Source organism: Neomonachus schauinslandi, chromosome 6 (assembly GCF_002201575.2).
Source record: "Neomonachus schauinslandi chromosome 6, ASM220157v2, whole genome shotgun sequence".
NCBI lineage: Eukaryota > Metazoa > Chordata > Mammalia > Carnivora > Phocidae > Neomonachus > Neomonachus schauinslandi.
In genome coordinates this window covers 10,968,824-10,979,590 of record NC_058408.1, presented here as the reverse complement: position 1 = coordinate 10,979,590, position 10,767 = coordinate 10,968,824, and positions in this window count along the sequence as shown.

The following is a 10,767-nucleotide window of genomic DNA, read 5'->3' as shown; positions in this document are numbered from 1 at the left end:
CACATATATATATGTGTCTGTCTAGGGCATAGGTACACACACTACACTAGACAGCAATATCTTTAGGGTTCCTGATGTGCCCAAATTCCTCATACTTCACCATTTCCTTCACTTTTAAATTGACTTCTGTCAACATGACAAATAAAGCTGCAGTTGCGATCCTTCCGTTTTAAAATCATTATTTAAAAAAATAAAACTTGCGAGTCAAACTTGTGAAGTAGAACTTGTGAGTCAAACAGAAAGCGTTGGGAAAAATACTGTTTTGAAGACATGCACAAGTCACAACCAAACTTAGCTTCACCCCGGAACACACCTTTTTGATCCTCACACTCACAGTGAAAAAAAAAAAAAAAGAAAGAAAAAGAAGAGAATAAAAGAAATGATCAGGTTGACTTGGATGTTGTCTGCTCTTGTAACTTCTTATTTGGGGGAGAATGTCTGCAGATAGGAAAAGTGTGAAACTTGTTTCCAGGATGCCAACAGCTGACATATAGTCAAATCCCACACCAAGATCTAGCGAGATGGTTTTCTGGAAAGCCCTCTTCTGGTTGTCTTCCCGTTTTCCCTTAATTCCAGGAACCCCCTGTGCCGAGCTCCCCTACAATCTGGAAAGAAAATGGTTTTCATCTGCCTGGAAGAAGTATGTATGACCTGAACAAATCAATCTTGAGTCAACACATTCTCTGATGTTGGAATGATTATCCCTCACTTTCCTGGCTGAGTTTTGAGGAGCTGAGAAACAGGCACGGAGTGAATGGGATGGACAAGGAGGCAGACCTGGCGCTCAGGGGGCTGGGCAGCACAGGGCCGAGGAACGCCACCCTCCCTCGGCATCATATTGGCCTCTGGTGGCTCGCAAGCAGCTGACAGACGGCTCAATCATTTCCTCAGGGCCGGAGGGCTCCCGGCACCAGCTGGCTTTGACATTAGTGCTCAGGCCCTGACTGACAGGGGACTTGTCCTTGGCTGAGCCCTGGAGGCCCGTGAGAGTCTATTCAAACTCCTCCTTTCGTCTGTTGATTTACTGTCCCCGTTGGCCGGTTGTTGATCTAGTTTTCCTCTTCGTTTGCTCACAGGGTACCCCAGAAACCATCTTCTAGTAATATATTTGGTTTATGATTTCCTCAGGAGCTAAGGAAGAAAAACAACGCAGGCAGTGCACCTGTTGGATTTTAATATGCACTGGGCTGCTCAGCCAGGACAGCGCAGAAAGACAGACGGTGCAGGTCCCTGGCCCAGATGGAGCTCATATTACCCAACCAGGATACCAGCAGAAGCAGAATTAGGTCCTTTTGAAATATATTTGTTATTTTATTTATAGCTCCATTTGGGCCCTGCCGCCTGTAAGTCTGATTTTGGCCAAGGCACTGCCGCAGACTGTGATTCCAAATGGCAAACATTAGGAAGATGGTGATGGCCTAGAAGCAGCCAGGGTGCACTGCAGTTGGGCAGGGCCTGGCTCCACCACTGCCCAGGTCTAAAGGCAAAGACCTGTTCATTACTGACTTCCTCCCTGACACAAAATGTGGGTCCTGTACCTCCTGCCCAAGGCTTCACTGATATTCAGCCGGTCGTGGAGGAAGTCCGTCCTGGAGAAATTAAGTCTATGCCTCTCCTTCTAACCTCTTTTCTGGTAGACCTTCAAGCAGGATTGTGGAACTGCTTGGAATAAATCTGCTCCTGGAATATATTCTGTAATATATTTTGCAATCTGGGTTGGACTGCAAAGGGGTGAGTCGTATGCACTCCCAGGACGCAAGCAAACTGATGTCTCACCTTCCAGGTTCAGGAGTGGGTTTCAAGGACTCCAAAGTGCCTCTCTATCTTTCTTTCTCATTTTCCTCAAATTAGTCTCTTTAAGAGACAATTGCAAAAAATTAGGGGCACAGAAAAAAGGGAGCTATGGTAAACAGGTACCATCTTCATGTAATATGTACACTGGGAAGCAGATAAATGTTCTGCAAGGCTCGCCTTTGAGGTCTGTCCCATGAGTGATGCTCCTCAAATGAAACAATGAAGTACAATGAAAGTCTGATGATAATGCTGTTCCCCTGGTCCCCCCTCATAGACATAGAAGGCCAAATGGGAGAGGGTGTTTTGACTCAAAGGTCCACATTGTCAAGGCCACAGCAAGCCACTGTCTAAGCTGTTACAGTGTTGACACTCCTACATGAAGCTGGCGGGAGCAGCTTCTCAGCGCACAAGAAAACTGCCTGAATCTCCTGACAGGACTCTGGACTGTGGCAGATGTTGTGCACATTATGGAATTCTAACCAAGTTTATCTGGGGAAGATCGTATTACATGTGGAAATTCCCAGCCCTCGGGACTCTGCCGCAAACTGGTTTGTAACCTTGGGTTACCTTATTCCCGTGTCTCTGTGTCCCTATCTGCAAAATGAGGAGGTTGGATAAGAGCATCCCTAAGATTCTTTGACAGTCTATGATGATCTGATTCATGCTGGAGTCCCTCAGCCAGTTCTTCGGAGAAAAATTATCTTCCTGTGGGAGAGAAGTCTCTTGACTCATCTGAACACGCAAAATTGCCATTGCTACTTGGAATATTTAGTTTAGGTCCTATTGGGTTCAATGACTATTTATAAGGAATACATTCACAAGTAGTCCTGGTTACTTGTGTCACCTTAATGTACAGTTTTCCAACAGTTCAGTCATCACATAGTATAGAAGGATGTACTCACAAGGGTTGCTTTATCAGAAGCCAGCCACTGTACCTTGACATGATAGTGGAGTGGGGCTGAGGAGAAGGAAGGCATTTCTGTGGGGCAGCTATGCCAAGCCAAGCTTTCTCCCATGCTTTAGGGGGGAGGGTTTGGAAGGCATCCCGCTGAGGTCTTCCCTTAGGGTGTCTATGCATTGGCCCGCAGGTGCTAATCAATGCACCTGCAAAGTCTTGTCAACACACACCCCAAAAACTTTTAATAATCTCCAGCTGAAATGATGCTAGGTCCTGGGAGAAGGCTACCCCCTTAACATCTGGGAGGAATCTCAACTTTAACGCAAGATCCAAAAGACTCACCCTCAGGAAACTGCCAGGTACTAAATGGACATTCTTGGGAGGCTCTGATCTTCTTTGCCAGAGTTTAATGTTGATTCCACACACCTTGGTGTACGAAATCCAAGCCGAGTCCTTTGATTCTCTGCAGGTTGCCCAACTGTGGTTTGCAGTCATCCTGTGAAATGCAATTAGGAACACCAAAGGCCCTATTAACGACATCAGCCTGAAAGCCTAAAAAAAAAAAAAGAGTTTCTCCTAAGATTGCCTGGGAGGAAGAAACAGAGAAAGAGGAAAAGACAAAGGGGGAGAGAGAGAGAGAGAGAGAGAGAGAGGAAGGAAGGAAGGAAAATTTAAAACAGAACCATGTAATTGAGGATTAGTAGGCAAGTGTAGCTGTACAATTTTTAGATCTTTTGTGGGACTCAGGAGAAAACCCGTTTGAATAGTGTGCTTCATTTTGAGTTTGGCTGTGAGTAGCGGCTGCAGAGAAGTAGGTCAGTACTAGTGAATGTGTGTACTTCCTGGGGGAAGGTCAGATCTGTTGACCTACTGCTGTTACCTGAATGCCCTGCGGTATCAAAGTACTACACACTAAGTGGCTTAAACAACAAGTTTATTGTCTCACAGCTCTGGAGGCTACAGGTCTGAGATCAGGTGCCCCCAGGGTTGGTTCCTCTGAGGCTGTGAGCTGCTCAATTTCTCCCCTGCTTCTGGTGGTGAGCTGGCAGTCTTTGGTATTTCCTGGCTTGTAGATGTCTCACCCCAAACATCCAAACTCACAGTGTTCTCCCTCCAGTTCTCACTCCAAACCATCCTGCCCTCACAGTGTTCTCCCTGAGTGTGTGTCTGTCTCCGTGGCTCCATTTCCCGTTTTATAAGGCTACCAACATACTGGATTAGGACCCAAGCTAATGGGCTAATTTTATCTTGCTCATATCTGTAAAGACTCACCTCCAAATAAGGTCACATTCTGAGGTATTGAGGATTAGGATATCAACACATGAGTTTTTTGGGGAACACAACTTACCTCAAAACATTATGTCTCCATATCATCCTGGGTAACATGTGGTGGTCACACTGTTTGCCTCTAATCAGTCAGTCTGTGCTGTTTTTGGGAAGAAATTCTACCCTATTTAGGTTTAAGATGTGCTGAAGCAGATTGGTGCAGCAGGTTCTATTTTTCAAAGATGGCTGCTGAAGCATCTCCCTTCTCAGATGTTCTTCTGGGCTCTGCCACTCTCCCCCCAGAGGTAGAATCTATTCCTCTCTCCATCATTCACAACTGTTCTTCATGACTCAGTAGAATACAATACAACTACTGTCCCGCAACTTCTGATGCCAAGTCCCGTGAAAGTCTTGCAGCTTCCATCTGGATCGCTTGGTGGCTTGGATGTCCTCTTCTTGTGAGAAAGCCCAAGGGTCCAATGTGGGGCTCACATGAGGGGAGACCAAGGCCCCTTAGCCGAGCTTCCATTTAACAACCAGTATCAAGTGCCAACCCTCTGAGGGAGTCATTTTGTGTGTCCAGCTCAGCTGAGCTTTCAGGCTGCAACTCCAACTGATATGTGATTCCACCAACCCCATCAAAGACCCCAAGGGAAAGCCATGGATGAGCCCCAGTCAAACCACAGAACCTCTGAGAGATAATATTAAATTTTTGTTTCAAGCCACATCATTTTGCTGGTGGTTTGTTACATAGCAATCAATAGGACAGTTGGCCGTGTTAGAAAAACGATTTTTATTTTTGAACAGAAAACAGAACTTTATTCCAAGGGCCGGATGTTTTTTTAAAAATTATTTACGCTTGTTGAAATCATGTGGAGGGACCAGGCGTCAACTCAGCTGAGAGGAAAGCCCCTTCTAGGCAGCCACCAAGGGCCTCAAGTGTTCACAAAGTGGAAGCCTAGTCACCCTTGGCCGTATGCCCTGGGGCTTCCTCATTTTACCAAATGATTCAGAACCAGCTTTCAAAGCAAGCTTTCTTGGTGTACAGATAAGATGAATAAAAGATAATCTTAAAAATGTGCACAGGTCACTACATGACAATATGTATTTTGGTAAGATTGATATTTTAATATTTAATGTGAAATTACATTGATTTGTTTCTCGCAGATAATAGAATTCTGAGCCTAAGTCCCTGAGAGTCTTGGATTTAGGATTTGAAATCTAGTCCAGGAAGTGCCTCCGCATTTCTTAAAACCAAGAACGGAAAGAGTTTCTTTCTTTAGTATTGTTTTTTATTTTAGGATCTGGTTTATGTAGAAATGATAGATTCAAGTACTTTAAAAACTTTGGATATTTGACTGTTTTTAGAAAGAAAAGGTGAATTAAAGATATACAAGTATATAATATTTTTGTGTGTCCTTAAGAAATAAACAAGAAGAGACAATAAAGGAAGAATGGGGAGGAAGGATCCTGGTGTGTAATACCTGTGATTTTTATCAAAGCTGAGACATTGGGGATGGAATTAGCTGTACTAAACAACTCTAAAATGCCATTTTGGTATGTGTCCTAAGGAGGCAGAGATTCATGACGTACATTAAAAGAGGAAACCCTGATACAGGATTTCTAAATTCCTGAGCTGTGTGGTAGGAGGAATTATTAGGTAATTTATACTTTAGATAATAGAACATTAATCTCAGTTTAACAGCAGGTTTAGTGAAATAGTGATTTTTTTTTTTTAACAAAGAGGGCTTTAATTTATAATTTTCTTAGCAGGAACATGAAAGAAGTGATATGCAATCATCAAATGATGTGTCTAGAAAGTATTATTAGTATGTGATCCATCTCCTGGAAAGAGAGTTACTCGGTAGATTATAATTTCGTCTCTGTAGCCTGAAGCGTTATTAACAAAACTAATCACAGCACGTCTTCATAGTCTTGTTCAGAGGAGAGGAGAAAAAGCAAGGGGAAGAGGCTAAAGGAAGGGAAAAGAAAGCATAGAGAGAGGAGCAGCTTTCGCAACCGTCAGCAACTTTGGTCTGCGTGCTTGCGCTGCCCCACAAGAACGCCACATGATGCTTAAGAGTCTGCTTTGAGTGAAGCTCGCTTTCTACTCCTTTCCTCTCCATGAACTTAAACTAATCGAGCAGCCAAACAACCAGCAGTAAATAAATAAATTCATTCATTCAGCCAATAGATTTTTATTGAGTTAACTAAGCCTAGCACTCGGCTAGGCTTCGACATGCAACAGTGCGGAACACACACACAGTCTCTGCCTTCGGCGTAGTGGGATAAATTCCAAACTGCCACAAAAAGAAATTGTAAAGCTGGAAGTGTGATAAGTTCTCTGAAGGAGGATTTTCATGTTTATGAAAATAGAATGATAGTAAACGTAGTCAAGGAGTTAAGGGAAGATGGCTCTCACTACTGAGTGACAATGGACCTGAAGAATAGGATGAGTAGAGGTAACCAGGTGGATAGGGGAAGGAGAGTGTTCTGGGCAAAAGGGCAGCATGTGCAAAGACCCTGTGGGGTCAGAGACAGTGACAATGCATGCAGTCTACCGGCAGGTCCATGGAGCTGGAATCCACCGCATCCTTACCTCTGGTCCAACTCTTGTCTCCCTCTCTAGGCTTCTATGTTCCAGTCATCCGGACTTTTACTAGCAGGAAAGGTATTCCTCCTAGTGGTCGAGAGGCAATCTGCTTCCGAGCTGGTGGAAGGGAGCAAACCCAGCAAGAATGCTTCTGCTCACCGTGTCAGAAGTACATTGGTTTGCTCCAGTCCCATCCATGTTGATGTGAAAGTTGGGTGAAATAAGTCAAGCAGAGAAAGTCAATTATCATATGGTTTCACTTATTTGTGGAACATAAGGAATAGCATGGAGGACATCAGGAGAAGGAAGAGAAAAATGAAGGTGGGGAAATCGGAAGGAGAGATGAACCATGAGAGACTATGGACTCTGAGAAACAAACTGAGGGTTTTAGAGGGGAGGGGGGTGGGGGGATGGATTAGCCCGGTGATGGGTATTAAGGAGGGCTCATACTGCATGGAGCACTGGATGTTGTACAAAAACAATGAATCGTGGATCACTGCATCAAAAACTGGTGATTGTATGGTGACTAACACAACATAATAAAATAAAATAAAATAAAAAGTACATTGGTCTGAAGCACTTGAGCAAAACCTCTCTTTGAATGGACATCAGTGATGGTGAGCTCAGAAAGCCTGGATCCCCCCCGGAGACAAGGAAACTGGCAGAGTGTCAATGGGAATAAGGAGCAAGGAAACCCTCAGATGACGGTTCTCTTTATTTTTTGGGTTTTAAAAAATTTTTTCTGACCTTAGTGGCAAAGGGAGGAATTAATCCTAATCTGCAGATCATGGCACATTATTGTCATTGCTCTGGGCAAGGGTTCTCTTGCTGTGACCTATGTAGGTGTATATATATGTATTCAGTTATGCATGTGTATTTATCTAGACATATATATGCATATGTATGTGTGTATATATGTATCTGTATGTGTGTATATATATATATATCTCCGTTTCTGCATCCAAGACAGAATATGTATTCTTTTCAATTTATACAGATCATTTACATAAATTAGATGTGTCCCAGGTCACAAAAGTCTCAAAAATTACAAAAAAAATTATAATTCAATACATTCAGAAATAAACATATGAGAAATGGAAATCTGTTTTTCCCATAGCACCAACACCATTTATCTATACATTTTTAACAAAATTAATAAATTCATCAGCAAAAAAAAAAAAATGGAAATTGTAAAATATATGGAAGTGAAAGAAACAAATAGGGTTTTGAATATCTATGGGAATGAAGCCAGATGATTCCTAGGGTAAATTTTATGTGCTGAAATGCATTTACAAGGGAAAAAATAGTAAATGAACTAGGATTTTTAACTTTTACAAACAAGGAAACAACAAAATAAGCACAATTACAAACTAATTAAAAAGAAGGAAATAGTAAAGGTAAGAGCAGAAGTCAAAGGAAAGAATCAAAATAGAGTTGATTAATATCCCAGAAGCTGGATCTCTGCAACCAAAGCCTGTGGCAACTATGATAAGAAAAATAGAAAAGTTATAACTATGTCAAGAAATAAATTAAAAAATATATAGCTCTACATCAAAAAGAAATAAAAAAAACTTGAGTTTACTAAGAATAAAACAAATTACACCGATACATTTATTTATTTATTTTTTAAATTTTTTTTAAAGATTTTATTTATTTATTTGAGAGAGAGACTGAGAGACAGAGAGCATGAGAGGGAGAAAGGTCAGAGGGAGAAGCAGACTCCCTGCCGAGCAGGGAGCCCGAGGCGGGACTCGATCCCGGGACTCCAGGATCACGACCTGAGCCGAAGGCAGTCGCTTAACCAACTGAGCCACCCAGGCGCCCCTACACTGATACATTTAATACCTAGATGCATTGGTCAACTCTTTAGGAAAATACGCATGATCAAATTGTCCCAAGGAGAATTTAAAAATCTGTGATCATAATGACCTTAAAATGATTTGAAACAGTAAAGATCTACTCACCTACTAATTTTCAAATACCACGCCAAGATAGTGTATGTTTTACTAAAAATCTAAAGGCCAGTTAATTCTCATCATACAAGTTATTCTAGAGTATAGAAAAGATGGAAAATTATTCAGTTATCTTAATGAGACCAATATGACCACAATCCAAAGATAGTAAAGGGGGAAAATGAAGCTACAGATAAATCTCAGTTATAGTGTAGGAATGAAAACCCTAAATGAATTTATTAGGAAAAAAAAAATCTAGTGTTTTAATAGAATAACATATTAGGACCATGTAAAGTTTATCTTAGATTTCAGGGATTGTTGATATTTTTTAAAAGTATCGATATAATTTACTACAATAACAGATTAGAAGGAGAACATCACCCATTCCTTCCATTAGATGTTACAAAAGCATTTTATAATTCTAATACCTATTAATGATAAATATCTTTATCATAACTTTTTGGAATAGGAAGCACCTTCCTTAATCCAAAAAGAGTGTCTGTTAGAAACTTAGAGCAAATATCATGTAACAGTGAACCATCAGAAGTCCAATTAAAGCCTGGGAGAAAGATGAGAATGCTAGCCCTTACTTACTGGAAGGCTTAGCCACATAATAGAAGGCCATAAAAATTAAATGAGATGTAAGTATTTGAGAAAAAAGAACAAAATATTCAATTCATACTGTAGTGGGTGCTGCGGTATGCCACCCAGCTCTCCCCATTCCATGACTGAAGCACTCATTCTCCCATACTTCTAAGAGTATTGAGGTTTGAGTTTCCCCTTGTGGTGGTGGGTCTTGGCTGAAGAGGACTGCCCCACTCAAGGTCATACCCTGTCCCTGGATATGGTTCATATGCAAAGACTGGATAAGATGAGGATATAAATGTTTGGTCCTATTGTCTCAACTCTGTAACTCTGCAGGGCCATCCCAGTTCTGGAGTTCCCTGAGGGAAAGCCCTGTGTCCTTTGTTGTGATAAGCATCATTGCCCAACTTCTCCCTCTGCCCAATTTTGCTATGTCCCCCTCCTCAACAGAAGTTAATCTGGAAAGATCTTCCTAATAAATTGTCTGCTTGAAATTCTCCATCTCAGAGTCAACTTTCTAGGGAACTTGACCTAAAACTCATATCCTCCCATATAAACCAGCAAAATATTAAGACTGACAAAATGGTCTATCAAAATAACCAGTAGACCAATACAAGATCAATGTATAAAACAGTATCTTTCTTTTAATAAGCAAAAAACAATTAGTAAGTATGATTGATAAAAATCTCTTTTAGCAACAAAACTATGAAGCAATTGCAAATAAAATTAACAAAAATACACAGGCTCTTTTTGAAAAGATAATAAAATTTTTTACTGAAGAACACTGAAGAAGACCAGGGTAAGTGGAGAGAATGTTGTAGAAAGCCTCTCTGTCACAATTGGGACTGATAATTGGTCAATTGATGATAAAAGTTTCCTAAGGCATGGAATACTTAAAGAAAAGATAAATGTAAATTTAAAATATATTATTGAAAATTTCAACATATAAATTGACATTTTTTCATCAATAGTTTTCTGTAGAGCTGAGCTTTAAATGTTTTCTTTAAGGAAGATCATTGATTGGAGTTCCTTGTTGACTTTTTTGCATAAATCGTATCTGAAAAGGCAGCATCTCGGATGTCTGGTTTTTTTCTTTTGAGCTGACACTTGTAGTTAAAAGTATTGATGAGGTAATATGAGAGCAGAATCCTTCTAGAATTTCACAATTTGCTTGTTGTAATATTTTACCAATTTCTCACATGAAATTTTAGCAACTTCTTTTCTTTGAGTCTTTCTAAGTCACTCAATTCAGCTTTGGTAGGAACAACAATTCTCTTTTTGTGTACATTGGTTTGTGTAGTATTTAGTTAGATTGTATAATACTACTAACTAATGCAGATATCATGAAAGGGTGTGTTAAGCTTTCAACTCAATTAGTGAGAAATAAAATATGCAGGGGTTCTGGAAGTGTTTTCTAGCTGGATGCATTCAGAGTGTAATGGGTGTTAGTGAGTTTATTGCAAGTAATTTGGCTATGGGGAGTTTAACTCAATAGTGTAAAGATGTCAATTCTTTCAAAATCAGCTTATAAGTTGAATGTGATTGCCAAACTGTATTTTTCTTTCTTTTTTTCTCTTTTATTTTCTTTTCATTTCTTTTCTTTTTTCTCTCCCTCTGTCTCTTTCTTTCTTTCTTTCTTTCTTTCTTTCTTTCTTTCTTTCTTTCTTTCTTTCTTTCTT